The sequence below is a fragment of the Acomys minous genome (assembly GCF_964271855.1).
Source record: "Acomys minous genome assembly, chromosome: 8".
NCBI classification, from domain to species: Eukaryota; Metazoa; Chordata; class Mammalia; order Rodentia; family Muridae; genus Acomys; species Acomys minous.
In genome coordinates this window covers 1,128,392-1,152,687 of record NC_140489.1, presented here as the reverse complement: position 1 = coordinate 1,152,687, position 24,296 = coordinate 1,128,392, and the positions used below count along the sequence as shown (strand labels likewise).

Below are 24,296 nucleotides of genomic sequence, written 5' to 3'. Positions count from 1 at the left end.
TCTTGGTTTAATGTTCAGAGGATGTACTGCTGTTTCTGGTCTCTTGGGGTTTTTTGTTTTTGTTTTGAATTAAGCCACATCCTAAGATCCAAGGCTTTGGTATGCACATTCTGCTTTGAGAGAGTGTTTGATTTGCACACAGGGTCATGTGGGCTTTCAATGTCAGGAAGCAGTTTCTGACTGTAGTGTTTCTGAGGTTGGCATTGGCTTTTCTGGTCTCCTAAGTCCCCATGAACACATCTCAGGCTGGCATCTTAAATGACTGTTTTCCTTCCGAATTTTCTTCTACACTTTTAATCCCATTGAATGAAAATTTGACAAAATAAAACAATACCTGGGGAACAACGGTCTGAGAGGGTAAGACTTGATAGTAGACTGCTCACTCAGTATGCATGAAGTCCTGGGAGGGTTAGCACCAACATGTAAAAATGTAAAAGACAAAGAAGAAGAAGAAGGAGGAGGAAGAGGAGGAGGAGGAGGAGGAAGAGAGAAGAAGAAGAAGAAGAAGAAGAAGAAGAAGAAGAAGAAGAAGAAGAAGAAGAAGAAAAGAGAAAATAATTTAGGAGTCCTGCAGAATTGACTACTTTTATATTTTAATGAAGATTTCCCAAATACTTAGTGCAGCAGGAAAGGCATTTCCAGCACCGATGACTATGAGCTTGTTGCTTCTGTTAACTGCACTCAAAGTGACAGAGATGATCTCCAAAAGTGAATGAAAAAAGACTAGGAGGTTCTCAGACATGAATGCAACACAGAGCCCTTGTCTTTTCTTTCACAGAGAAAAAAAAGGATGAGGTGGCATGTGGTTTTTTTGTTTGTTTTTTTGTTTGTTTTGTTTTGTTTTGTTTTTGGGAAAGATGTGCAGCACACAATATTTTATGTGACTCTGAGTATCATGTGGGCTGTAAAACGGATTAGTCATTAGTCACATAACCCTGTAAAGCAAGACATGGTTGATGGTAAGAGATGATACCAGAAGACAGAGGCAAATCGCAACAATAATTATCACAAGTAAAACTTAAGATTGTATTTAAAATGTTCAGACATGACCTGTGTCATGACACCAAAGCACAGGTGACAAGTTCATCTTCATCAAAACTAAAAACCTTTGAACACCAAAGGAAGCGCTCAAGGAGGGAAAAAAAAAAAAAGGAGCAAGTGAAATGGCTCAGTGAATAAAAGTGTTTGGCAGGGAAGCCTCATGACCTCGGTCCAACCCCAAATAAAGATGGAAGGAGACAATCAATTCCACAAAGTTTGTCCTCTGACCTCCTCACACTCAAACACACAATAACAAAAAATAAAATTAAAATTAAAAAGACAATTTACACAATGGAAAAGACAGGCCTGTATCGTGATTAATTTTCAGAATATATTCATAGAATATCAATGCAACCCAACAACTACAGAAATGCAAACCAGCACAAGGCTTGAATAAAAGCCAGGCGTGGTGGTAGACACCAGCAGTCCCAATACTTGAAGGTAGCGGTGGGGTGGAGGCAGGAGGATGAAATTCTTGAAGCCAGTCTGGATTACATGGGAAAATCCGATCTCTGGAAACAAACAAACAAAAAGATGACGACACAACAATGAACAAATGCCCGAAGCAGACATTTCTCAAAAAATATACAAATGGTTAAAGAGCACACGACCAAACAGTAGAAGTGGTTCTCAGAACACAAAGCATACAACCGCCATTCCACCCAAAAATAGCCCAAAGCAGAGATTTAAACAGATTATGTGATACCATTGTTTATAGCAGCATTATTTAGAGTAGTCAAAAGAACCCAAGTGTCCATGGGCAAGTGAAAAAAATGTGCAATACTATTCAGCCATAAAAATGAACACAAGAGCAGCATGGTGGCACATGCCTGTAATCCCAGCACTGGAGGAGGCAGAGGCAAGTGGATCTCTGTGAGGTTAAGGCCAGTCTCGTCTACAAAGCAAGCCCAGGACAGCCAAGGCTATACAGAGAAACCGGGCCTCCAAAAACAAAACAAAACAAGACAAAAAGAAAATGAACAAAATTTTGTCAGATAGCAATGATATGGGTGGGCCCTAGAAGCATTTTGTTTAATGGAAAACAAAACCCCCCAAAAAACCAAACAAACCCAGACACAGAATAATAAATATTATATGATTTCATTTATGTGGCGTACGCGGAGTGGATGAATTCAGGGACAGCAGGAAGAATAGAACATTGCCTTAGTCAATGCTATACAGATGTAAGGAGACACCATGACCAAGGCAACTCTCATAAGAAAAGCATTTAATTGGAGGTTTGTTTACAGTTTCAGAGGTTTCGCCTGTTATCATCATGGGGTGGGGGGAGGGGTCCAGGAAGAGCATGGCAGGGTGTAGAGAGGTACCAGAGCAGTAGCTAAGAGCTTTATCCTTACCCACAGAGAGCAAGAGACAACATCCAAGACACTCCCGAAGACATACTTTCTCCAACAAGGCTCACGGAGGTTTGAATAATAATGGCCCCTTAGGCTTGTGTATTTGAATGTTTAAACACCCCGGAGAGTGGTACTATTTGAAGGGATTAGGAGGTGTGGCCTGAGGGTAGGGATTTGAGGTTTCAAAAGCCCATACCGAGGCCAGACTTTCTCTCTCTCTCACACTCTCTCTCTCTCTCTCTCTCTCTCTCTCTCTCTCTCTCTCTCTCTCTCCCTCCTGTCTGTGTGCCACCATGCTCCCCACCATGGTGATAACGGAATGAACCTCTGAAACTTCAAGCAAGCCCCCAGTTGAATGCTTTCTCTCCTAAGAGCATAGCATTGGTCATGGTGTCTCTTCATAGCAATAAAATAGTTTCTAAGACAAGGCCCCATCTCCTAGTCCTTCTAAATCCACCAAACAGCCCCACTCCCCGTGGTTATCCCTCATTGAGTCTAGGGTGCTTTTCTTAACCAAACCAGCATGCCCAGCTGCTAGGGGAGAATGGAATGTATTGATTAGAGGGGTAAAGTAGGAGTGGAAATGAGATGAGGGTTACCCAACACTGTACAGGTGGATACAAATGCTGGAGAGATAAATGCTTGTGTACATTTTATTACAATTTGAAAACAAACAAACAAACAAAAAAACCCTTACTTTTAAACATCTATTTTAGTGCTTCGTATCTGATTCTTACTTTCAGTTTGTGTTTCCATAATCTAGAAGCAGGAGGTCTTCCTTGAAGCCAAGAGCAAACCTGCTGACCCAGCATGCCTCTCTCCAGGAAGTGGAGTTTGTTTGCAGCTGTGATTTTGGCACATGTGGACTGAGCCTATAATATCTCTGTTACAGAGAAGAGCTACAATTCATCTTAATGATGGCATATGAACGAACACCTCAGCAGGGCACCTTAATGAAATGACAATTGGTTGAAGACTTCAAAGATTAAAAATACTCAAGACTCTCAGAAGCCCTATCTTTTCCTACTTAGATCCTTTTAGGAAAGCATGTAAAATAATGTTCTTTGCCAAACAACACGAATACTTATAGAATATAGAGTAAAAATCATTTTAATGTGTTTTTAGGACAAAGCCATTAGGAATGTCTAATCAGAAAAGCTGAAAATCGCAACCACATTCTCAAGTGTAAGTAGATAGAATAAACTGAATTATTACCCCCAAATACTTAATACACTTTAAAAGAAAATGGCTGTAATTCTCTCTGAGGAACACAGACTCTTTCTTGACCAAGCTTCATACTGGATCTAATACATATATTCTTTTCTATAATTCCAGGAACAACTTATGAGGCAGGTGGTAGTGAACCCACTTATTGATGGGAAACCAAGAGATGGTAAGTGAAGTGATTTGAGTTCGCAGTACAGCACTTCACTGTTTTTAAGACATGGCTATCACTTACTAGCAAATAACAAGCACAGCATGACTCCTGGGTTGGCACTGCCCTCCAAGCAGAACGATCAGTATGATGTCAATCCTAAAATCAACGACATGAGCAAAACAACTTAGTTCAAACCAGGTCCAAGTCAGTCTCCAAAGAGCAAGTCTGTGACCTGGTCATACATTCCATCCTGTAATCATCATACTCCAGTGACATTTGCACTTCTTAGCCCAACATCCCAAATAAAATGCAACACATTTAATGAAAGGAATCTCAACTCTTTCTAATTGGCTCCAATCCAATCAAATTGCTTGAGACAACATGCCCTGCCTCTATTTCCCCAAGAAAAAATATCACTGAGGTCTTACTTATTTCATCCTTATGCCACCCTTTCTCACACAAATGATCTCTGTTGGAAAATTCAATCTACTTATTATTATTTTCCATATCACGTTTAACAAACATCAACTGTGTGGTAATGCCCTGTGTAAACAACCATATGCCAGTGTTTGTCAATCACATTACAAACTGTTATAGTTCGTAATTAACAGCATTCCTCGTTTCCCCCTATGTTAAATATAGTTACCAACATTTTGCAAATTAAACTAAGGCTGGGAGGGAGATGGCTCGTTGTGTAAAAGAGTTGCTGTGCAAATGAGAGGACCTGACTGAATTCAGAAGCCCAGAACCCACATTAAAACCAAGGCATGGCAATACTTGTGTGTGACCCCAGCACTGGGAAGTGGTGAGGAGCAGATTCTGGGGGCCACTGACTAGCCAGCCTCACATGACCCCTGAGCCCCAGGTCCAGCGAGAGGTCTGTTTTAAAAATGAATGTGGAGAACCATTAAGAAACACGCCTAGCACCAACTATGGCCTGCACATGTTCCTGGTACAGGTAAGAACATGCACATAAACTTGTCCACACATGTATACAGCACACGCATACTCGAGCGCACACATGCACACATACTTGCATGTGCGCACAGCGCATACACATTTATACAAGGAACACGTACACATATTTAAACTAATTTATTTCGGAATTAGCAAGTTAATTTTTAATTATCATCCTCTCTGCCTTTTGTGCTTCAAGCTTCTGCTACCTTCTTTGCCTCAATCTGGGGTTCCCCTGACAAGTCAGTCTTCAATCTTTTTTCACTTTACATGGTTAGCTGTTGGCCATGGAATAGTGCTTTGGTGTTCTCCTAAACAAACACAGGACTGCTTCTGGGTTGGCACTGCCTTCCAAGCAAAAGACTGTCAGTATGATGTCAATCCTAAAGTCAAGAACATGAACAAAACAACTTAGTTCAAACCAGGTACCAAGTCAATCTCCAAAGGAGAAATAATCACTTATTTGGTCAATGCAACACACACACACACACACACACACACACACATGAATTGTTAGATCAAGTAGAAAATTGGAGTTTGATCACCACTGTATCATCTGGGAGACCAGTTGAAAAGTCATGGATCATTGTGGTCAAAGGACAGGGCATAGGTTTGTACTCGGTGTCTTGTGTGGTTGAAAGAGCCTCTGTTTCCACCATTAGTGATTCGTGTGCCTAATGTTCGCAATCCTGCATCGTCACCCTGGCTAGGTATAATTATCAACTGTTGGGACTTAAAGAGTCATCGTATTCATCAAGACCTAAAGAGGTAAAAAGGACACCACCCCTACAGCTTCTACCTAGGAACTCAAAAGCCAACCTCAGCAATGAGAAGAACCCAGGTGAGTCTGGATTAGGCCTCCTCATGGTGGTGGCACAGCCACCCAGGAGACAGGGAAGCCTGGATGAAAGTCTAGTTTCCAGCAAACAGGAAGGGAGTGAGGCTACTCACAACTACTCTGGTGGTGACCAGAGACGCCGCTGAACACCCTCCAGGGAACAGGACATCTGCCTGCGACAAAGCTTTGTTCAGGCCAGAGGCCAGCAGTAAGGCCAAGACTAAGGAAACCGAAGCCAGAGCACATTCTGAAAACAGCTGCTGACAAGGGATCCCCGTCCAAAGCCGATCTGTGCCTGACCACGCCTTCCAGGTACTGGCTTTGCCCCTGCTGTGTCAGCTTCCTCTGATGTTCAGGAAATGAATCATAATATTTTTTATTCACTTGTTTTTGGGGGGAGGGTCAAAATCTTAAAGTTTCTTTAAAGCAACAACAACTTCTCCAAAAATCGTTAGTGCCCACAACACAAGGTGGGCACTGTCTCATGATCATTAATTCCTATATACGGAGATATTTTCATAAAGTGTAAAGTATTAAGACAAAAAAATTGAGTCACTAGTTCTGAAATCTAATCCTGGAAAGCTTTAGTATGGGACTATTTTTTTTTTTAATTTGAGGTATTTGTTTGGGAAGCTTAGAGGTGACCCCTCTCCCAGGTAACTGACACTGCTCCAGGATAAAGCTGGCCCTGGATTCCTAACAGGGAGCCATGGCTCATGATCCCACTGGGCAACTACCAGCTAAAGGGAGATCTATAGGCCACAGTCATCGCCACATAACGAACAGTCTTGGACTAACTTGCTTTTAAACAACAGATGTCCCATGAAGATGACAACTATATAATTTTTTTCTTGTAAATACTTAAAACTGTAATTAGAAAATGCTATTTACCTTCAATATTTCTATCAAAATGAAAACATTGCATGACATGTTTGTTGAATGAACTCTGCGTAAAGCAATTGTATTCAACAGCCAGGGTCTTGTGCTTCAAAATCCCATTCTATATTTTGATTTTTACAGGAGGCAACAGTTGAGAAATGTCAGGTTTTAAAAGAACTTCTGGATATTATAAAGAGCATTTGGACTTTTAAGTGTTTGAGTTTTTAAAGACTATGATATTTTCTTATAGTTGAAATGTTTTACATTTTGATATTTGTATTCATGTGTAATTTGGGGGGATCAACAAGAAAAGAAAGGTTATGGTTCCACAGTGATATGTCTGTGTATCAACTTGACAAGGGGATCAGTGTGTTTTATATTCAACTCCTTAGGAATTCATTTTTGATTTTTGAATACATAAAAGCAGCTCAGTGTAAGAACTTTAGCTATTTATTTAAACTAAGTATGTGTGCATGGGCAGCTCAGGATAAGATTCCAGTTTTATTTTAAGCATGTATATCTAAATGTCTTTAAATGTATAAGAAAATGGTAAGAAGTAAATATACAAAAAGAAAACATGGATTTTTTTTCACCATAGCAGAACAGGTCATTTTAATTTCTTCTCAGTGTTGTCAACAATACTACTTATAATTTTCATAAGCAGAATGTGTACCAGAGCTCAGACTTTTCGTTATTCTTTAGTATTTGGATGATTTGGAGGAATATGCATCTTATCAAACAGGACTAGGTGATTCTAAGGCATGAGCCACAACTGTAATTTGAGAAACATTTTCCAGCCAATTTTAAGAGCTCCAACAGTACATAGCAGAATCCAGTTTAATTTTTTTTTTCAATGTGGAAAAAATGTACATATACAGCTATGCTTCTAACCATAGGAACCAGATTCACAGCACCTAAACACTCAGAGCTTTTCTGGCATCCCCTCTCTTAACAAAGAGTAAAAATGTTCATTACTGCAGACTGGCTGTGCTCCCTTCAAATCCATGGAAGGCAGCTCTGAGGCCCCGTGTGACTGTTTTGGACACTGGTCACGAGTCAGGTTCAGCTTAAATGGAGTCCTAGGTTTAAGGCCTAAGCACACAGAAGTTGTGTCTTTGCCAGGACAGCAAGAGGCATCATAGGTGACAGGAAGATGCTACAAGAGGAAAAGATTGCAAAGAGACATGACCAGAAGCCAACTCTGTAGGCATCTTGGCTTTGTGAGGTGAGAAAACTCATCTTTGTGTTTAAGCCACCTGGGCTGTCATATTCTGTGATGATATTAATATGCCCATCCTCATGAAAAAAAAATAGAGTGGTTACCTAAAGATAGTGGCTATTTTTGATAGTCACGGGTACGGATACAATCATTTGTCTTTCAAAACTTGTATGAAAGAGTTGTTTTCCTGAATCTTCTCCTTATGGAGGAATTTTTTAAAAATAGTGATGGTTCAGTCCCATCATCCTAATGTCACTAGTGAGCAAGAGGAGGCACATCCATGGTAGGACACCGGCTTCCACCTCCCAAGGTGTTTAGTACCATGAAACCAATTTATGGCAAGGACCTGTGAAACTGGGACCTTTGTACACTGAGATTCAAAGCAGGAGATTAACGTGAAAAACAGCTTGGAACGTTCTCAAAACGTTAAAAGTAAAACCATCATACTATCCAGAAGTTCTTCTCCTGCATATTTATCCCCCTAAATTAAAATAGGAGTGGTGTGGTGTGTGGGGAAGAGTCACTCCTTGAAGAGCCACCACAGTGGAAGGTGGAAGGCACCTGACGGCCACGTGCCCGTGATGAGTTCTGAGCCTGAGGAGACTACAGTGATGGAAGGACAAACACTGTAGGTGCTGCTGCCTAAGTGGGCTATCTAAGCTAGCTCAAGCATGGGGTGGCATGGAGTGGTAAGTTCTGGAAGCTTCAGCAAGCACGGTGTGGAGCTCTGGAGGCCCACCCTGCAGTGCGGGTCCTACAGAGCTGACGGCCACTGGCACTCCCAGATCTGCCTGTCAGTGACAACACTGAGATGGCATCAAGGTGCCAGCAAATGTGGGCCTAGAGCTTCAAAGGGGATCCTGGGGTTGCGCAGAGCACAGCCTTCTCAACCCTTCTGACCTACAGTAAACCCCTATTACCTCTTCTAATTACCTAATTACCAAACCAGCTGGAATCCAAGAGTCATTCTGAAAGTTCAAACAATGTTAGGCACTACCAAGCTTACCCACAAAAACTCCATCCATAAGACACGACTACTCTTTCCTTCTTATTGGCTAACCTTCCAAATGACCTCAGCAGGATCAGCCTGGGTAAGGTGAGAATGCAAGATCAACATGAAACCTATGCATAGGACTCGAGGGCAGTTGAACATCATAATTAGTTTTCAGCTGCTTACAGAAAATCAATTAAAATTTTTCCATAAGAAAGACTGACCAGAATAGGCAAGTTTATACAACGGTACACACTTGCCGAGTTATTTGTCTCTGCCTATGTTTCTAAAAGAAAACCGAGGAGTGAAAGCGAAGACACACACTCTCGTTTCACATACTGAAATTATCCTCCACAGCCTGACTATCGGAGTTAAGAAAAGTTAATCTCAGTCTCAACTAATAAGGTTCCCATCTTTTTCATCTGTGAGGGCTTTCTGACTGAGGGAATCCGAGGAAGCCCTGAATGAACGAGTATTTCTTACGAGGGTGGGTGTGCCCATGCCAAGGATCCAACACCTGAGACCACAGGATTTCCTCTGGTTCAAAATGCTGCCGTTTACAAATGACAAGTGTGCAGAAGAGCTGTAACTGCAGTCTCCTCCTCCCCAAGGTTTACAGCCTGAGACTGCTCTACTACAGAGGACTCCCCAGGCTAGCTAGTTCCTCCTCTATGCTGGACGTATAAGCACGCTCAAGTTATTTGGTGTTGCGGTAGTTGGTGCCACTTCACCCGAGTGCACACGGCACATCTGAGCCCAGGTTTACTGTGTGTCTCTGACATTTCTTCAGTGTCTGTCCTTTTCTTTACTGCCTCACTGCCCCAGTCAGGTTTTCAAGCACCAAGCTGTATGTGGCCACGGAGAGGCTGAGTACTACATGAGCGTGTCAACTTTCTATACTGCACTTGTCAATATTTCAGAAAGCCTTACTTCCTAACAAGGGTGCATCTGAACACAGCAGTCACCAGACTGCAGTTGCCATAACAGGTGATGTCTCTGATGTGGAAACAGCCTCAGGACATGGCTCAGCCTACTGTAAGGCCATCTCACAGTCGGCATGGATGGATTATAGTCTAATATTTACTCAGGGTTGTAAGAAGTGTGAGCTGCCACCCTTCAGTACTTTCTATGTCCTGCTGAACAACCTCACAGAAGCCAGATGTTACATAGTCTCTTTGGACCCAACCAAAGCCTAGAACACTACTAAACAGGAGTGTTCGAAAGGCTGGTAGGTATATATTATGTACTGCCACAAGCCGCACTAACACTCACGTTTTCAACAACTCTATGTGAGGAGAATCCTTACCTCCTTTTAGAAATGAGAAAAACTGAAATTATTTAATCAACAATTTGTCTCAGGTCACCCAACCCATATATGACGAAGGGGAAACCGTCATTGGCAAAACCCTGCTACGTCCTGCTGGCTTGTGGGACCCTGTGATACACAGGTGAAGAAACGGGCTCCAGGGCTTCCCCACTACCTGCGCTAAGTCCATTAGTTTTCTAGCACCTGACTAGGAAGGAGGAGTGTGTTTTTAAATGCATAGGCAAGTGTGTCCCTCTGCAACTCATAGACTCCCTTAAGGGGTAGTGCACAATGACTAATTTTCTTATCAAACATCTTGTTTAAAGACAACTTTTCATGTACCCTTCAGGAAAAACAAATGTTATTACATCTTCCCCAAGAGGAAAATAGAAAGATGCAAGCTCTGAGTGCCATGCTGTGTCCACCGGCTCTTTCTGAGTCATCTCTTGGGTTAAGAATTACAGTGGCGCCATATTGATGGTGGAAGGAAGGTTGAATGGCAAGTAGGTTGCTTTCATGCACATTTTCTTCTTAAAAATAATTCTGAATAAAAATACAAGTTATTTGTAAATTTCAAAGTGCTATTTGAATGTACCATGGCCCCCATAATGGACAAAGATCAGTGTTTAAAAAAAAAAAAAAAGAGGAATAAACCAAATAATTTCAAGGCCAAATAGGTGTCACTTCTAGATTAAATTTGCAAATCTATTCATTTAGTATGCTCAGTTGGAAAGATGGAGATACACAGCCCCCTAAATGACCTCTCCCTGAGAAATAATTAATTGGCATGAAGTGTGCTTTGTTAAAGTAAGTAAACACCCTTCATGAATACAAATTTAATGCTGTTTGAAGCAAATTGATTTAGATATTTTTAATCCTCCCTCCTCTTTTGAGACTAGACATTTTTTGACAAAACAAGAAATTTTTATATCATGTAGGTACATTTTTGTAAGCAAGTAAAAGGTTTCTAGAATTGATTGCTACTCGAGGCTTTCCATTAACAAGTAAGTGATGCTGCGACTACAGTGTGAGGTGTTCAGAGTGTTTCAGAAATGAGCAGTGTCTGAGGAACAGGTAACTCCCCGCCTCCGTTCGTGGGAGCCACAGACAGAGCTACCAACAAAACCAGCCCTTCAGCCTCTGCAGCGACAGGAGAGCAGAACACACTGCTGCAAATGCCAAGCACAGAGGGTGGGAGCGCTTGCTCATCTTGCCCTTTCTCCCTTTTCCTGAGCAGTGAAATGCAGACCTTGAAACATGAGCAAGGTCATGTTCTGTGAGCCATAAAATGTCCAATTTTTTTCTCTTTCAGTGCTGGGAATGGAACTCAGGGCCTCCGAGTGCTGGGCAATCGCTCTAGCTCTGAGTCATATCCCAGCCTCAGACCTCCAAATCCCATGTGAGTGAGCATGCTCGTGTGCATGTATGCATGTGCCTGCGTGCATGCGTGTGTGCATGTGTGTGAGTGTGTGTGTGCATGTGCGTGTGCGTGCCTGTGTGTGCGCGTGTGTGTGTGTATGCTTGTGTACGTGTGCATGTGCTATTGCTCTGGAAAAGTAGCAGGAAACACACTGGTGTACATGAAGCTGTGAGGCTGAGGAAATCAGGAAAAGCGATGTTTAAAATATCTCAGGCAAAAGCCTAAGAGGAATAACAGAAAGGAAGAGAGGGAGGAGGAAAAAGGGAAGGTGGAGAAGAGTGAGAAAGGGGAGAGAAATAGGGGAGGGGAAAAGAAGTGGGGAGAGAGAAGAGCTAAGAGAGACAGAGGCGGGCACAGACGGGGTGGGGTAAACCTCACGGGCTTTACTCTAGAAGACAAAGTGTAGGGTAACCATTTTTGTTCAAACTGTTCAAGTCAAATAAGTATATCTATTGAGGGTGTAGAGAGAACAGGGCAGAGATGAGATAAAAGAGGGGAATAAAAAGAGAGTGAGAGAGAGAGAGAGACAGAGAGAGAGACAGAGAGAGAGAGAGAGAGGGGGGGGGGGAGAGAGAAAGGGAGGGAGAAGGAATAGGACCGAAGAGGGAAGAGAAAAATTAATCTTAACGGACTTTACTGTATAAGGCAAACATGCTCAGCATTCTTATTTGCCCAAACTGCCCAAGACAAATGGATGCAGGCCTGATGAAGAGGAGGAGGGAGAAGGAGATGGAGGGATGTGCGGGATTGACTCTGTCCATTTTAAACTTAATCAGCATCCATGGTGATGTATTCCTCCAAAATAATAAAATGGATTAATCAGGAGCTAAGGGAGAGGGGAGGGTAGCATTTGCCCCCCCCTCCCGTGCCAGGATGAAAGCTTGTCCTACCCCCCTCACCTCATGCTGGGATGAAATATACATAGCACAGGAAAGGGCGCTGCCTTGTCGTGGTCATAGGAAGAGCACCTGAAAGATTAAAGCCCAGGCCGTAACATTAACAAAGTACAGACCACACTGAATTAATGAGCACTGGAGATAGACACTCGGTGGAGTCTTAATTTATTTCCCTTTTCTAGCTCATCCTTTAAGAAAATGACAGTGTCTTCTTATCGATTTTACACTCAGAGATCAATCAGAATTGCCCTGACTCAGACAAAATTTACAGCAGTGTCTGACACCGCCCGGAGCATGTGGGCCCAAACAGACATTACAAGGAAGCAATAGATCATGTTTGTGTGTAGAGCTTGACGTGCTTAAAAATAAGCTAATCTGGAGTGGAATTTCCTTCCCTCTGACAAGCAGCTCTGCCCAGCTCTTCGGCCCCTTGTTACGAATTTCTCTCCCGGCTCCACTATTAATTATAACATGCGAAAGGATTCATGTATTTAGGCCCTGAGGGAGGTCATCCGATCTGCAGTTTTAGATAAAATATAAACTAACAGATCACTCCTACTTAAACAATGTGAAATGTCACTCCAAGGCACTCCATTTAAAAAAAAAAAAAAAAAGAGCTAGAGGTGTTCCCGTCAAGAGCTATGATCAATTCTGACAAGCCAACAATATCAGGACTAAATGATGGGCCTGTGCATTCCTAAACAGCCCCCAGTGGAAATTGCTGGATCCGGAAGCTCTTTTGTCCAAGTAACTAGCTGTATTAAATGCAATAATTACAGAAAAGACACTGACTGTAGCGTAGCGCCCGGGCAGTCGCCGGCCCAGCCGATTGTCTCCACACCACTATTGTATGCCCTGTCTTGATGGGAGGGACTTGGGTGCAGCACCCACGGCCACGCCAGTCAAGGCCCTGGCTCCCCTGCGTGATGTGAGGAGAGTGAGGCTGGTGGGGCGCGGAGGACGGAGGAAAAGCGCAGAGTCAGTTGCTTGGAGAACATGTAGTTGGTGTCTGACCCTCTCTGGCCACATGAGAGCCCTACAACGGCAGGTCCACGCTGTCTACCCAGAAGGCCTGCAGACACCCATAAAAGTTCCTAGTTGTCAGTGAAACTGTAATGGTGGGATTTTGCTACCTGCTGCCACCTAAAAGAAAACACAGGCAGTCAGGTACCAGAGTCTACACCTCAGCAAAGTGAACGGTTTGAACCAGTTTGGGAGACCTCTCTGCATGACTGATTGGCTTGTTTGACCACGTCACAAAGGAGTACCAAATAATTACAACTTATGTGTGAGAATAGTCTATTACTTTCTAGTAGAGGATATTGTAATTGCTGTAGTGTAGTTTTTTTCTTAGAAAACTTTTTTTTTTTTAATACAAACTACCTATTAGGACCAGTGAGCTGGCTCAGTGGGAAAAAAAAAACCCTGAAAATCTGGGTTTGACCCCTTGGAGCTGTGCAGTATAAGGAGAAAACCAGTTCTTTCAAGTTTTCTTCTCATGTCCACACCAGAAAATGAACTAAGGAGCCAGTTTGCCAAACGAAGAAGTACACGTGCCTACACATTCATGGAGGAAATGTTTAGCATATCTGGCTATCAGAAATTTGCAAACCAAGGCTGCACTAAGATTGCCGTAACACACCAGTCAGGATGAGTATCACAGAAAACAAAAACAAAACAAAAGACAAAACAGACCAGGGCTGGACAGAGGGCTCAGTGCCTAAGAGCTCACGTTGCTCTCGCAGAAGACTGTCCCAGCGCCCACACAGTAGCTCACAACCAGTTCCAGGGGATCGGATGCCCTCTTCTGATGTCTGTGGGCATCAGGCTGTAATAAACATGTCAGGGCTTGTTTCAAAGCCCAGTGTAGGAAGCAGCTACATGTCAGGGCTTGTTTCAAGGCCCAGCGTAGAAAATAGCTGACAGCCCAAAAAGCTGACGTCTGACCAGATGTGTGAGTGATAGATAAAACCTTAGTAGTAAGTTCTGACCTAGGAGCAGCCAGGACTGCAAGTTGGTGATAAGAGTGCCGCAGAAAGCTAGATGTGTGAATTAGAGAGGGTAAGGTTAAAGTAAGTATAAAAACCCTGAGAAGAAGCAGCCAGCTCTCTTAGCTCTTCTCTTCGCTCTTCGCTCTCTCTTCTCTTCGCTCGCTAGCTCTCTAGCTCTCTCTCTCGCTGTCACCATGATTACCTAAAATGCTACCAGCCGATGGGCGCTCTCCCAGGACAGAGCAGACAGACATGCTGTCAGATAACAACCCGAGAACCGATTCAAGTCGCAGCAGCGAACCTGTTCGACAGAACTTCGCGATATCAGGTCGTATACCCTAATGGCATAAGCCCCCCAGAACACTGATATTATAAGATGCTAAATGCTACTCCTATTAGAATTAAGATAGTTTTAAGAATGTAATGAAATGGTATTGGTGGCTTGGCCTTGGAGCCTTAGCCGCTGCCTTTTGCTGTAGTTGCCTTTGTATTGCTAATAAACCTCTCTTGCTAAAACGTACCACTTGCTCTTGGCCTGCCTCCTTCGTTCCGGATTCTGAGTGTGAACTCTCTGCTCGCGACAGCTGGCGTAGTCGGCAGGATCTGGAACAAGGCTGGGGAGAGGATCATTTTATGTTAACTTTCCCCAATTTTCAAAAGGCTTGCATGTAATCTGGCTGAAAACTTATATCGAGTTACCAGGTGATTACCGGACTCCTCGCCATAGGAGCGGGGAAAGCCTGGGTCCGAAAACACCACCCTCCCTAAGGGTGCGGAAGTAGGACGAACTCAGTGCCCGATGCCAACTTAAGAGCTGGTTAATGGCACAGAGGAAAGAAACTCAATATAAGGCAACTAAAATTCAAACAAATGCTGAAATTTTTCAGTAAACGAATTGAAAGATTGGCCGATCTAAAATTTGAAAAATTAATCAAGGGCACTCAAATAAGTAACCTTCAGTGGTACCTTAGGAAAAGAGAGATTAAACTGCTATACTGGTTGGCAAATAAGCTGTAGAAATGAAGTCTTTAATTAAGAAAATGGGAGGTTTACATCTAAATCCAGCCACAGGAAGCCCCCCAGAAACTGTAGAAGAATAGAAATGGTTGGGAACAGCCCAGGCAGTTAAAAATAGAATTGGCATGAAACCTACTGATGTAAGAATAGGTCTTATTGACCTATCAGTAGTGCAACCGCTGGTGAACAGGCGCCTAAGAATGAAGTACCAGCAATTTTGGTGAAAACTATACAGGATATAGACAAGGACCGAATTATGGGCAAAAGGCTAGCCATGAATATAGTGAGGAAAAAGAAGAACCTGGCCAGTTCATCTGAACCCTCATACTCTTTCCCGGTAGTAACCACAAGTAAAAGGACTCCAATCAGGAATATTGCCAGTCGTCTGAATCCCCTCAGCGATGGCAGACAGCCCCACTATACCCCGGGAACAGAGGTCAAAGAGTCCAGACCATACTCCCCACAGGAGATGGCAGATTTAAGACGGGAATATGCCCAAAATGGTCAGAAAGATGCACAATACATGGTCAGATTGTGGGAAAAAGGGGCTGACACAATCATTCTAACAGAACAGGAGATGGGACAAATTAGGGGATCATAGAAAACCCGTCTATCTATGAAGCATTGGAACATGTGTTGGACACCGCTAAAGGTGACACACACCCACTCCTGGATTGGATAACTGCAGCCTGGCGCTTAGCTTTCCCCACCCTAGATCTAAGACAATTTGAAACAGCAGGTAGATGGACAACTTATGCAGAGGCAATTAACATTTGCAGGAAACTGGGTATTCTATGGTTCATATATAATGAGGCTAACACACCCCAGGCAGCACCATTTTTGCCATCCTTCAAGCGAATTATAGTTAAAGGAGCTCCACAACATCTGAAAATGAGCTTGACAGGAAGCATTCAGGGCTGCCAAACAGTGGCAGAAGCTATTAATTTCTTTAAAGGCTTCAGAGAATTAGAACAAGAACGAGTGATATCTTTCCAAGCGAAAGTCAAACCTAGAGAGCAGTGATAAGACCTTTCCTGAGGACAAGATCTTTTTTTAGGCAACGGGGGCCACAGGGCTCCTCACCCACAAGCACAAGTCAGACAATGGCAACGGAACCAGAATGGCAGGACCTAGACTCCAGACCATTTGTTAACTTCCCAATAGATATAAATGGAAAATTACAACCAGTAAGGTGGCTACTAGATACAGGAAGTCAAATTAGTATTATAAACTGCCACCCAAACCAAAACAAAGGATTTAAAAATATACAGGTACAAGGAGTAAATTCAACTAAAACAGTACCAGTTATTAAGGTAACAGTAGACTTATTTGGTAAAAAATATGAGTTAGATATGGCAAGCTTTACTGCACCCTCAAGTGTTTTAGGAATAGATCATATTAAGATGCTTTTTCCAAAATTTTTGCAAATCAAAAACATTAAAAAATTCTTCATTAATTTAGCAGAAGTAAAAATAGAACCCGTAAGGTTACCAGAAATTAAGCCCTCCTTCACCCCACAATATCCTATAAAAGGGGGAATAGAGGACATTACAAACACCTTAAGGGAACTGCTTAAAGAAGGTATAGTAACACCTACCCAAAGCTTTAATTATAATTCACCCGTTTGGCCAGTATTAAAGCCAAATGGCAAATGGAGATTTACAGTAGATTATAGAAAAATTAATGAATTAAGTCCAAAAATGCCAGGAACCTTACCTGACATTGAGGATATATTTTTAAGAATAAGACAAGCAGCACCAAAGTGGATGGCAACTATAGATCTCTCAGATATGTTCTTTGGAATACCATTGCATCCAGCATCACAAGAAATAACAACTTTTACCTGGCAATCAAAGCAATATAAATTTCTCAGACTGCCTCAAGGCTATTTAAACAGTCCAATTATAGCCCACACCACCCTAATGAAAACCCTGGAGGACTTTGATAGTCAGGGGGTGGAGTTAGTATCTTATATTGATGATTTGATGATTTATGGACAGGACAAAGACAAAATTCAGGACACAGTAAAAAAATTTAATACAACATTTAAGAGATAAAGGATGGACTATTAATCAAACCAAGGTTCAAGGACCTAGCAAACAAGTAAAATTTCTAGGAATACATTGGTCCACAGAAGGACCTAAAATACCAGAAGAAGTTATTAGTAAACTAGATACACTGGAACGGCCTAAAGATAAGCAGCAGGTGCACCACCTGATAGGACTGTTTGGCTACTGGCGCCAACACATTCCTTATCAGCAACTCCTACTGCAGCCTCTTTACAAAATTATCAAAAAAGCTCAAGACTTTGAATGGTCAGAAGCACAGGAACAGGCAGTCAGAACCATGATTGACCTAATCAGACAGTATCAATCCCTTGGCTATATTAATAAGGAAGATACAGTAATAATAGAAGTATTGTATACAAAGGGATATGGCAATTAGAATATCTTTGCAAAAGGAAGTAGATTAACACCAATTGGCTTTTACTGCAAAAAGTTCCCATGGTCAGAAAATAAATACTCTCTATTTGAGAGGACCATCTGGGCTACATATGAGGCATGCAGAACTGCCCACTCACTAATAAAGAATAACCCAACTGTGATCCGAACAGAAATGCCCATTATAGACTGGATTAAAACACCAGGAGAAGCCTGGGCAGGACAACCCATGGAAGGCAAAGTACTTCACTGGAAGTGGTACCTGTCAGACTTTTTCAGACACAATAAAGTATCAACCCAGGGTCGTATATCCCAAGCCTCAGAAGAAGTTCTGAGATCAGGGAATACAGAAAACCCAACCTGGTTGATACCACCCAGTCTTATACCTAAGGGTGCTGAACTTGGCCCAGATCAGACCATTGGTCTGTGGGGCACTAAGGAGTTCAGCAAGAATATACCTAATGCATGGTTTACGGATGGATCATCAACAACTACTAACAATATAGTGAAGTGGAAAGCTGCAGCCTATAGGCCAGAAGATGGTAAGGTCATAACTGACCAAGGAACTGGAAAATCAGCGCAACACGCAGAAGTAATTAGCAGCTAGACAAACAAAGCAGGAAAATAGGATATGTTCCCCACTATATGGATGATGGGAATGGTTTAAAGAAATGGTAATGGTAGCAGGCATTGCTATTGTTGTCATTATTCTTGCAAAATGTGCTTTATCATGCAGAAATAGAAGAAAATATGCCAAACTTCAGAAAAGGACCCAGTGGAAGACGGTGTGACCCATTACAGCGCAATGGACCCCGCATTTTCATCTCACACTTCTACCACAGGCATTTTGACCAAATCAATGATATCCCAAATAGCTTACAATCATGGGCAATTAGAACCCTGATAGCACCAATGATGGATGAAATGTTATTAGAATTTGCAGCTTTTAAAACATGATATGAAATGAATAGAAGATATAGAATTTTAAAACGTTTGCATATGAAAGCTAAGTTAAAGAAACCATTTACTTTAATTACTAGAAGTTTGCGCCATTATGACTTTGTAAACCCCAGCCCTGCGAGGCAACTGTTTAACCATCAATACCCAACAATTGATGGCTTAACCAGGATGACACCTTTCATGTTGACATCATTTCAGGTGTCAGGGGGTGGAATGTAATAAACATGTCAGGGCTTGTTTCAAAGCCCAGTGTAGGAAGCAGCTACATGTCAGGGCTTGTTTCAAGGCCCAGCGTAGAAAATAGCTGACAGCCCAAAAAGCTGACGTCTGACCAGATGTGTGAGTGATAGATAAAACCTTAGTAGTAAGTTCTGACCTAGGAGCAGCCAGGACTGCAAGTTGGTGATAAGAGTGCCGCAGAAAGCTAGATGTGTGAATTAGAGAGGGTAAGGTTAAAGTAAGTATAAAAACCCTGAGAAGAAGCAGCCAGCTCTCTTAGCTCTTCTCTTCGCTCTTCGCTCTCTCTTCTCTTCGCTCGCTAGCTCTCTAGCTCTCTCTCTCGCTGTCACCATGATTACCTAAAATGCTACCAGCCGATGGGCGCTCTCCCAGGACAGAGCAGACAGACATGCTGTCAGATAACAACCCGAGAACCGATTCAAGTCGCAGCAGCGAACCTGTTCGACAGAACTTCGCGATATCAGGTCGTATACCCTAATGGCATAAGCCCCCCAGAACACTGATATTATAAGATGCTAAATGCTACTCCTATTAGAATTAAGATAGTTTTAAGAATGTAATGAAATGGTATTGGTGGCTTGGCCTTGGAGCCTTAGCCGCTGCCTTTTGCTGTAGTTGCCTTTGTATTGCTAATAAACCTCTCTTGCTAAAACGTACCACTTGCTCTTGGCCTGCCTCCTTCGTTCCGGATTCTGAGTGTGAACTCTCTGCTCGCGACACAGGCACACACGTGGTACCCGTACATACATGCCGGCACATAAATGAGTCTACAAAATAAAAAATCTAAAAACCAAACAGTAAATGTTGGCGAGGGAGCGTCAGGCAAGTGGGAGGACTCTTACACTCTCCTAGTGGGGACGTAAGTTAGTGCAGACAGTCAGAGTTTCTTGAAAAACTAAAATCATAACTACCACATGATTCTGCTAGCCCATCTCTGAGTATGACGTAAGTCAGTCCCCCACAGGTTTACCTGCACAGTCGTGTTTATTGCGGCACTATTTGTGGGAGCCATGAAAAAAGTGAGCCCCGATGTCCATCAGTGGATACATAGGGAGGAAAATGTGGCAGGTAAGCATTGGGGGGGGGGCACTATTCCGTCACAAAGAAGACTGGCTGGAACTGGATGTAACTGAGCTAACGAGATAAATCAGATTGAGAAAGGAAGCAGTGCTGTTGTACGTTTTCTCTCAAAGAGGAGATGAGGAGGGTTTTCTGTGACAGGAAAGTGGAAGAAAGGCCCATTTGGAAAGAGGAAGGGGATGAGGGGGAATCGGGAGAAGGGAATATAAAGATGAACATTATCCAGGCATGTAATATGTATGCGTAGAAAGCCATAACTATTTTTCATTTTCATGCTAATAATAATAATACAGAAAGCAGGTCAGCAAACATTTAAATGACATGTACAATGATTTGAAAACCTTATGGTACTCCATTAAAATGTATAACTTTTATATGTGATATTAAAGGAAAAAACAGATTAAAAAATCAATATTTAAGGAATAGGCTTTGTGTGTGTGTCGTGAGTGTATGGTATGTGTCATGTGTGTGTGTATGGGTGTGTGGTGTGTGTATGTGTGGTGTGTGAATGTGTGTTGGTGTGTGTATAGTGTATGTTGTATATATGTTTATGTGTGGTATGTGTGTATGGTGTGTGTTGTGTGTATGTACGATGTGTGTGTATGTGTGTGTTGCGTGGATATGGTGTGTGTGTTGTGTACATGTGTATTGTGTGTGTTATGTTATGTGTGTTGTGTGTGTTGCATGTGTGTGTGAGTGTGTGTGTGTGTTTTGTGTTTGTGTTGGTGGAAATGAAATCTGGAGCCCTGTACATGCTCCACAAGTGGTCAGCTCTTGCCCCCAACACTTTATTTTCCCTGGAAATAATACCTCCCAAGCATATACAATAGATTAAATTAAAATTTGTAAATATAATTTAAAACTATTTTCTCAAAAGTTCCATGTGTGGCAGGCTCCAACATACCCTATGGGTGCAGATGAAGAAGGCATGGCCACTTCCTAAGTAGAGTCTACTGAGAAAAAGAGTGTGAGCAATAATTTTGAAGCTGGTGTGGTGGCATACATCTTTAACCCCAGCACTAAGGAGGCAGAGGCGGTGAGTTCGAGGCCAGCCTGGACAACATAGAGAGCTCCAGGACAGCCATGGCTACGTGGTGAGACCCTGTCTCAAAAAACAAACAAAACTCTAATCTCATATTAAAAAAAAAATAACTGAGAAGGATCAAAACTGCCTGGGAAAAATGGTTCAGGAAAGATGACAGGACAGATTGCATTGCAATAGAGAGATGAACAGAAACTGTCCCTGTGATCCACACAGAATGGGGGAGTATCCTTTGTCAACCAGCAGAGTCTGAGGCAAGAGATTTCAGGAGCTGTGAGAGCGAAATCAGCGGGTGGGCTCATAGGAGGTAGGCCACTGAAACCCTGAGCGCCGTGAGTGCGTGCGTGCGTGCGTGCGTGGTCACAGTGTGTGTGGCATGACCGGCACACACTTGGCGCAATCCTTTCTAGGAATGATGGCCGGTGAAACCTGAACATGATGGACAGCTAGCCAGGGCAAGGCCTGCTTCAACCTTGGCTGGGTTGCACGTAACCGTTTCCAGCTGAATTTCACTTAGTTTCACGAGCCATGAAGTGGGGGTGTGAATATTCTTGGTGTGTGTGTGCGTGTGGGTACCAGATGTGACTCGGTTCGAGGCACCTGGTGTTCTATGATAGAAAAGCTTTGTGCTATCTGTTGTCTCCTCCTGAGGCTTCTCCATTTATCTAGTTGTCCTGTGAAAACATTTCTATTCATTTGTCCCATCGTGTCTGTTTGTCCTCATGGAATTAGTAGTTTTTCAATTTGACCTAAACACAATGGTTCCAGTATGAAATTCTAGATTTTTTTCTCTTTTAACTGCCAATTCAAAGCATCCCTTTTGTGGCAAGAGACGGAAGAAACAAAGCTTCTAAATGGGTCTGAAATTAAGTTCTGCCACCAACCTCGCTTAATTTTCTTCAGTGCAAAATGCTCCCTGCTCCCTACAGACTTGTTTGCCTAATCAGCATCTTGATTACTACTCCCTGCGCAGGTGAACCAGCCAAGGTGAGTCTAAAAGGCACTGATGCAGAAAGCATTCGGTTCATCTCACACCTCGGTTCTTGCAGTTTCTTCTTCGTGACTCAACCTGGCGAGGCCCATCCCATCACTGCAGCTGGTTCTGTCCACCTCACGGTCTTCTTCGGTGCACACACTAAAAAAGTCACCTTAATTTGTGAATCAGACCTTCTATAAATTAAAGAGCAAAGCAACCTCTACCTAAATATTATCGGTAAATATTTTATTTTTGTGTTTGAAAAGTTAAAAAAAAATCAGTGTTTATTGTAGAATATTTAATTTATACTAGAGCAAACTAAGAACTCGAAGTCACCCATAATGCTAGCCTTCCAATCAGAAATAATCACAGCCAAGGGACGTACACAGTTCAGTCGTTTTATGAATTAAAATTGCACGTGTTTAGGCACGCTTATGTTTGTGTGTGTGTGTGTGAGATCAGAATATGAAGTTATTTTGTGTCCTTTTTAAAAAAATGATTAAAATTCATATTTCTTTCTCTCTCTCTCTCTCTTCCTCCCCTTCTCTTTGTCTCTCTTTCCAGAGCTGAGGTTAGAAAACAGGATCTCACCCACAGTAATCAAGAGCTACAGCTACACTAACCACACCCACGATGGCTGTCCAACTACATCTATAGTAACTGTTCTGTTGGCATCTCCGGTTGCCCCCCATGCCCATGACCCAGTAAACCCCATATATTCTCTCTCTCTCTCTCTGTCTCTGTCTCTGTGTCTCTGTGTCTCTGTGTCTCTGTCTCTGTCTCTGTCTCTGTCTCTCTCTCTCTCTCTCTCTCTCTCTCTCTCTAACCCTGCCCCTTCTGAGGAAAGCCTCATAGGCCTGGTTCTGCATTCCTGGCATTCCTGGCGGCTGTCCCAAACCCTGTCACAAGATACCATCTAAGACCCCACCCCATGTGGCCATATCTAGGCACAAGTCCAGTGTATGGCAGGCAAGTCATTCTTCCTTCGTCTACCATCCTTAAAAGCCCTGAACAACACAGTCTGGGTGCGACATCCTGTGGTCTAGTCCCCTGAGCCTGGTGAACTCCCCCAGGAGCCCAGGTTCCCAAATAAACCTGTCCTTTAAAAAATTTTAATCTGACTTGAGTTAACTTATTTCATTGGCAGAGGTAACCTGTCACTATCTACACGCATACTGACCACCGAGCTACATCTCCAACCTCGCTTTTCCTGTTTGATACTGTTAAATTGTATTATGGGAATTAGCAGTACTTTAGTAAGCCAAATATTTCAATTCCTAATATTGTTCTTTTTGTTCATATTAAAATTCGTGTTGCTTTCAACACTAACATGGAGCAGTCTATGTTTTGTATGGAATCTTAGTTCTGTCCCAAGACAACTTTTCTGTGAAACTATTTGGTGAAAGAAATTGTTAGCAACGAACGTCTCTTCATCTTGTTTAAAGAGTAAGTAAGGGGCAGACCAAACAGTCACTACGCATCTGCTTGGACCTTCTGCCTCCCTGCGAAGCCTACGTGCCGTCTGGGCCATTGACTACCTTCCCTCTTCCCATTTAGAGCATCCCCAACATGCTCAGGAAACCAAACTGACAGAAGAACAAGTGCTCATTGAGGATGCACTATTAAAAAAAAAAAAGCTTCTGAGAAGGGAGACTGCAAGGTGGCTCAGCAGGTAGAGGCATCGTTCTATTGTCTGTGGCCAAGCCTGAGGATCTGAGCTTGACCCCTGGAACCCACACAATAAAAGGAGAGAATTCCAGAACTGTCTTCTGACCTCCAGGTGCACCCCAGACACACACACACACACACACACACACACACACACACACACACACACAGATAGATAAAATAAAAATTTTTTTTGTATGTCACTTTTGTACATCACTTTTGTATGTCAAAAGTGGTTGAAGGCTGACAATTTTAAAAATCACAAATTCATATAACTGTATAAAGTAAGTGAAAAATGTTTTTCTTCTTCCCAATCCTCCTCAACTCTGTGTGTTTTTTTGATACACAGAAACAGGTTTTTTTTTGTTTTGTTTTGTTTTTTTGTTTTAGGCACTTGTGTTGAAAAGCATTGCTGTCTTAAAAACATAAATGAGCTTTTGTGGGTGTGTTCTCACCCATCCTGAAGAGGGGCATAAGCCGGACCGAGCTGGACGATGAACACACTCGGCTCCCCAGAGGATGCTCAAGCGTGCGTCGTTGCAAGGGTGTTCAAGCATCTTGGTGGCCCAAGCACCCTAACAGAGAGATTACCACTCTC

The 24,296-nt window shown here is 42.6% G+C and overlaps 2 long non-coding RNA genes across 3 annotated transcripts; one reads left to right on the top strand and one right to left on the bottom strand.

The window, feature by feature from the left end:
- Positions 1-1,525: 1,525 nt before the first annotated feature.
- Positions 1,526-5,064, bottom strand: LOC311602892. Its single transcript, XR_014780889.1, has 3 exons — positions 5,005-5,064; positions 3,859-3,933; positions 1,526-1,551 (listed from the first exon to the last, which is right to left on the bottom strand). It is a non-coding gene; the product is annotated as an uncharacterized lncRNA (long non-coding RNA).
- Positions 5,065-5,513: 449 nt separating this feature from the next.
- Positions 5,514-23,095, top strand: LOC311602749. 2 transcript variants are annotated; one of them, XR_014780834.1, is made up of 4 exons: positions 5,514-5,884; positions 10,317-10,470; positions 22,104-22,267; positions 22,595-23,095. It is a non-coding gene; the product is annotated as an uncharacterized lncRNA (long non-coding RNA). The 2 variants fall into 2 exon arrangements; XR_014780833.1 differs by lacking the exon at positions 10,317-10,470.
- Positions 23,096-24,296: the final 1,201 nt, after the last annotated feature.